Below are 6,000 nucleotides of genomic sequence, written 5' to 3'. Positions count from 1 at the left end.
GTTAGCCTACTGGGGTCCTATAAAAAAAATTTACGAGACCGAACTCCGGCGCTGCGATTGTTTAGCTGCCGGGCGAATGATGGGTATAGTAACATGGATTTGTTTATAACCTTCGAGCTTATAACGGCTTCAGGAGGCCACGTGGCGTAATTTATGACTATTTGTCTTTCTAAGTTTCCAAGGAATCATATTGTTCTAAACGCCAGAAGCCGATAAGTTTCTGCGCACGTGCATACATGGTCATTGCGAATTGTTTCACTTACAGCGCAATATTTTATCAAAATGATTTATTCGCAAAGTCACAAATAATAATAATCATAAAGCCATTTGAAGACGAACTTTAGCCACATCCATGTGCTACCCACCATTCTCCTGTTTGCTGAACTACCATATGCTTTCAGCTCCAGTAGACACCACAAGCGCCGTGAGTCTCCTCTGTTATTTTTGTCGGAAACTCTATGAAGTGCCCCGCCAACCGAGAATCTCGGAAAAGAGAGATAGAAAGAAAGAAAAACAAGACAACAGAAGGTTTAGCAGTGACAAGGTCACCGAACATTTTTTTTTTTTGTACCCTCCCCTTTTTATTTCAGTTTGCGCTGAGTGATGGCCACATGTTTTATTGGGACCGCCTTCATCCTAATTGTTGCAGGTTGAGTGTCACATCACTAAGGTGTGGCGGCGCTGCCGTCGCGTTCAGTGTAAGTTCAGTCGTCCTTGTCTCGCGAAAAGAGAGAGAGAAGAAATTGCCGCGGTGCATCCATCATTTGTAGAAGATTGACGACGTTAATGCGATTAGCAATCCATCTCATGGTCGCTGTGCAATTAGTGATTACATAAGTTTCATACGTTATGATGATTATTATAACGACTATTGCGATGATTACGAAGGCGCGAGTGGCGAAACAGAGTTGTGATACGCACAAGTGAAGAGTGTTTTACTAAAGAGCTTGATGTGATATTTTTAATTGTCGTACATACATTTTCTCTCTATATTTATACAGTCGTATATGTGCGTTTTCTCTATATGCACATATGTACGCACACACTTTAAGATGAAGTTTCCATTAGTTCACCACCAACTAGTCGAAGGCACGGCATCGTGAAGTGCAGCAGAAGCAGCAGCAGCCTCTCGTCCGTCGGTGATGGCGTCGTCGAATAGTCCTCCATCAGCTTTCGCTTCGATATATTTAAGGCTACATATCCCTCGCGTCAGCTTGGCGCAACCATTCGGGCACATACCCAGGGACACCAACACAGCGACCCAAGATTATAGGCCAGACGGCAAGCCAGCATCAAGTCGTCTATTCAGGAGCGTACCCAGTGGATGCACTGTTGCCTGCTCGGCAAGACAACATATGCCAGCACACGGCTGGTGGCCCAAGCTGGTGTACAACTTGGGTCACATGTGTACGTGAAAGAGGTCAGATGCGGAAAGCATACATCAGGCAAAGCGGGCGGCGGTTCCCAAAGAATGCTAATCGCATTAAGACTCGAGACCGCGTTCGTCGACTGTCAAATGGCGTTTCGGAACCCGGATGAACGTGGTTGTTGCCTTCAAGATAACGGTATACAGAAGCGAGTTGATTGTTCTTTCGCGGTCTCCGTGACGGTTGTGGGAATAAGTAGAGAGATAAAGACGAGGACGCTCATTCTTTTTCCTTTCTTTTTTATCTTATAGTCGTTTGTTCTCCGCTTTGCCACTGTGTTCTCTATTCTTCTTCTTAATCGCGGCTTTCGCCAACCTCTTTGCCATTGCTGCTGTATATATACATGCGCGACTCGGAAGATACCGGAATCGTCACGCTGGCATGCTTGCGCTTGCTGTCACAGTAAGCGTCCGGAGGCAGGGAACCGTTGGCTGAGCACAAGTCGCGTGTGCCGATGAGGAATGGTAATTTAAGCGGAGAATAGAGGCCGCGGCATTGCAGTCACGCCGACTGATTTGCCGAGGTGGCCCCTACGCGTCGCATTTCCTCGAATTTAACATTCCCGCGATGTTTATCGATTTGGTTGGTTGGTTTATTGAACAACGTCTGAGTGTATTCACTCGAACAGAAGATTCTTGCTGATTCATTGATTGATTGTTTGTTTGATTGTTTGATTGATTGCTTGATTAATTGATTGATTGATCAATTAATTGATTGATTGATTGATTGATTGATTGATTGATTGATTGATTGATTGATTGAAGACACCGCGGCGGGAAGGCTCTGGATTAACCACCCAAGGTTCTTTAGCGTGCGCCTAAATTTAAGCGCACGCGCGTTGTTGCATTCCGACGAGGGTGCAATAAAAAAAAAAATATCGTGTACTTAGATAAGGAAATCAGCGTTGTTAATCCAGGAGATTTCCTTCGCGGTGCCTCTCATAGCCCTTGCGTCACTGTAGGAAAAGGAGATTAAACCCAATAAATGAATAAATCGCTCGATCATTCAATCGATAAAATTCGTGGTATCCACTAAATCATCCATCTCCAATCAGTTGAGAGATTGACCGGACTCCAGGTGGCCGCAATTCATCCGCAATGGGACCCGTCGGTGTACAAGCGTGATAGTGAAAGTATTACGCGTTGATACATCTGCTATGGTAGTCATCTATCTGATAATAATAAAAAGTCAGAGGAGATTAAAGACGACGTATACGCATGCGTGGATGTTCGGCAAAGCGAAAGCTTTCCACGGCATTTCTTTTTTATTATTATTATTCCCAAGTCTTGTATAGTCTTCTTCTCTGTCCCGCGTATTACGCCTGGGGACGTTTTCTGCGACGATCACTTTCGGCGATATAGTATATACCGCCGTCAGGCGCGCGCTGATTGGCTGCTCGAGCAAACTCGGATGGGCTGATTGGCTGGCTGCGAACACTACGTCACGCGAAGGCGATAGTATCGCCGGAAGTGATCGTCGCGGAATGCGTCCCCCTGCTTTATCGTTGACAATGCTACACCAACTGGCCCTGCCCTTTTACGCTCCTGTCAATCCTGTGTACCATCGAAGTTACCTCGGTCCGTCCCGCTTAATTGTGCGTACACATGTGGTCGCCGTGCTCAGAAGACGTATGTGCGGGTCGCCTCCAAAGGTCAATATCGTTTTTTTTTTATCGTTGTCTGCCGAAGCTTGACCGCCGAAGATCGATACACAGCGGCCACGAGCGTACGGGCAGTGGACGTCGCCACTGTGTCCAGAGGCACGCCCTATATTTCGTTCCTGTACTTTTCGGCATGGTATTTGCATACCTGCGTGTGGTTTGGTTTTGCTTTACTGATGGCAGGGGCATACCCACTGCAGGCAATCGGCCGAGAGCCGAGGAGAACGCTATTATTATTATTATTATTATTATTATTATTATTATTATTATTATTATTATTATTATTATTATTATTATTATTTACAGAAATTTGCAGAAGAATCAAAATAGATTGGAGTGCGTGCGGCGTGCATTACCAGATCCTGACTGGTGGCTTACCGCTATCTTTGCAAGGAAAAGTGTACGATCGTTGCATTCTACCGGTGCTAACGTATGCTAACGTAGGTTAACAAAGAAGCTCGAGAACAAGTTAAGGACCGCACAAAGAGCGATGGAACGGAAAATGGTAGGCCTAACGTTAAGAGACAGGAAGAGAGCGGTGTGGATCAGAGAACAAACGGGCGACAGCCGATATTCTATAGCTGACATTTAGAGAAAGATAATGTAATGTAATATAGAGAAATGCCATGTAATGCGTAGGGCAGAAAACCGGTGGACCATTGGAATTACAGAATGGGTGCCAAGAGAAGGGAAGCGCAGTCGAGGACGGCAGAAAACTAGGTGGGGTGATGAAGTTAGGAAATTTTCAGGTGGAAATTGGAATCAGCTAGCGCAAGACAGGGGTAATTGGAGATCGCAGGGAGAGCCCTTCGTCCTGCAGTGGACATAAAAACAGGCTGATGATTATTATTTTTCTTGGAATTTGTTGTTATATATATACTAATGCCAAGAAAATAATAGCACATAATAATAATAATAATAATAATAATAATAATAATAATAATAATAATAATAATAATAATAATAATAATAATAATAATAATAACATGGGTGAACGTTCATATTAGTATCGCATGGGCATCAGGTTCAGACTTCTACGTCCTTAAAACCTTCAGACTCGCATCCTATAGCTCTGCCTTACATGTGTTCAACCTGCCCGCCGTGTCTCTGATATGCTCCATTTATTGCGCCACTCTATTGGACTGGATCACTGCTGCAGTTATCACCAACGTTAGGCGTGCACAGCACGTTACGTCGTGAAGTATTATTGGTATTTCCAGTGTCGGCAGCCGATCCAATATATTCATGGCGCAGTCAGTCGAGCGCCTTGATCAGTATCGAGAAGGACCTGCTTCAATCCAGATTTAACGCCTATATGTATTTGCTTCGTAGTGACGGTTGCTGTTTCAGCGCGAACTCACTTGTTTACACGCACGACAAAATATTTATTGTACCGCCTGCGAAACCAAGGGAATCGGAAAAGCGGGTTTCGCCGCACAAGTACTCACATTGCGGGAAAGCCAGATTTAAAGGTGTTTGTTACGTACGTGCAGACACGGAAACGATGTCGGCGTTCCCGTATGACGGTCTATATCGCCTGTAATACGCGGTACGGTTGATTTCTTACAATCATTGAATAACAGCCGTATACGGGCCCAGTGGCAGTGGCATTCTGCTACTGGGCGCCGGGTGGCGTGTTCGAATCCCTGCTGCGGCGGCTGCCAGAGCATTCGTGAACATTTAGGGGCAAGTTAAAATACCCGAAGTGCTCATAATCAATCCGATTTGGACGCCACCTATTGGGACTGTCGCAAGATAACTGCGCACCGCGACAGTTGAGACCAACGTTTTTAGATTGTAGATTTAGATTGCAGATTTTGTAGATTTTTTAGATTTTATATTTAGACAAAAAAATAATAGAAAAACGTGGGTTGAGACCATAGCGACTCCGCTGTTAAGAGCAGTGCCAGCGCGCATGTCGGCGAAACAGTCACCCCATACCGGCGTTCGTTCTTGCCGCCTGCACGCCACATGCCAATTTACAAACTTCTACTCGCATTCTACGTGACCCCCGAGATTATCAGCGCCGGTTATCTCGAAGGTCACGCGTCGTGGCGTTTAAAGCAATACGCCCTGCGTCTACGATACTGCGCCACTGCGGGTGGTACAAAATACCCCCTCCCTGCCTGCCCCGCTCGTCTCACCTTATATGCATAAACGCTTACTGTGACGTCGAGCCCAACGCTGTGCCCAGCACAGAGATACGTGTCTCTCTCGAGTGGCGAACATCCAAATGAGAAAAAAACAACAACAAAAAAAAAAAAAAAACAAATGCCGCAAAAGGGCAAGGCTAACCGAATGCAAAGATTAAGCCGCAGCGTATACGTGGGTAGTGCGTGCCCGCCAGGGAGGTCTTCCGACAACACGTGCCTAGCGTACAGCGGCATATGTGTGACGTCACAACGCGCTTCGCGTGAGGTCCCGGCGGGATAGGCGGTCCGCTTGACGCTATTATAGGTCATCGCGGAGTTGAGTGCTCGTTGTTCGTATTGCGGCGGAGATGAGTCCGCGGCGCGGACCCTGTGCTGGTCCTGGGCTCTGAGGCTGGAATGGGCCGCGGTGTTGAGATCTGGCCCTGGTCACTGCGTGCCGTCCACACTGGTTCCGTCGAGCTTGCGTACCACCACGTGCTGAGGGAGCCGATGACCGGGTGTGCCACAATCTGCGGTACCTTCCTGGTAAGGCGGCGCAACGCCTGTTGCTGGAGAAATTGTGTAGCTGGTGGTCTTTTTTTTTTTTTTTTAACTGTACGCAATTTTTCATTGTAAACCGCCTGTGGTAAGCAGCACAATTCTATTCCTAGAGCTGAATTACTCGAAGAGGCGGACGTTACTTGGACTAGAAATAGAAATGGATAACCGATTAACTAACAAAATGTTCCTAGATAATTATTAACTAATTACTTTAGGCGGG

At 46.2% G+C, this 6,000-nt stretch overlaps 1 protein-coding gene across 3 annotated transcripts in view; it reads left to right on the top strand.

The window, feature by feature from the left end:
• LOC119466554 (homeobox protein TGIF2-like) overlaps positions 1-6,000 on the top strand; it is a 122,146-nt gene that overhangs the window by 62,795 nt on the left and 53,351 nt on the right. The window contains exon 1 of one of the 3 annotated variants that reach the window (XM_049657785.1): positions 5,572-5,765. The exons of the other annotated variants lie outside the window; for them this stretch is intronic. The gene's annotated coding sequence lies outside the window, so the exon portion shown is untranslated. Of the gene's footprint in view, positions 1-5,571; positions 5,766-6,000 lie in introns of those variants that run through there. 3 annotated transcript variants of the gene reach the window in all.

The sequence above is a fragment of the Dermacentor silvarum genome, chromosome 10 (assembly GCF_013339745.2).
Source record: "Dermacentor silvarum isolate Dsil-2018 chromosome 10, BIME_Dsil_1.4, whole genome shotgun sequence".
Taxonomy (NCBI): domain Eukaryota; kingdom Metazoa; phylum Arthropoda; class Arachnida; order Ixodida; family Ixodidae; genus Dermacentor; species Dermacentor silvarum.
Note: the sequence above shows the minus strand (reverse complement) of the source record. Positions and strands in the feature narration are given on the sequence as shown.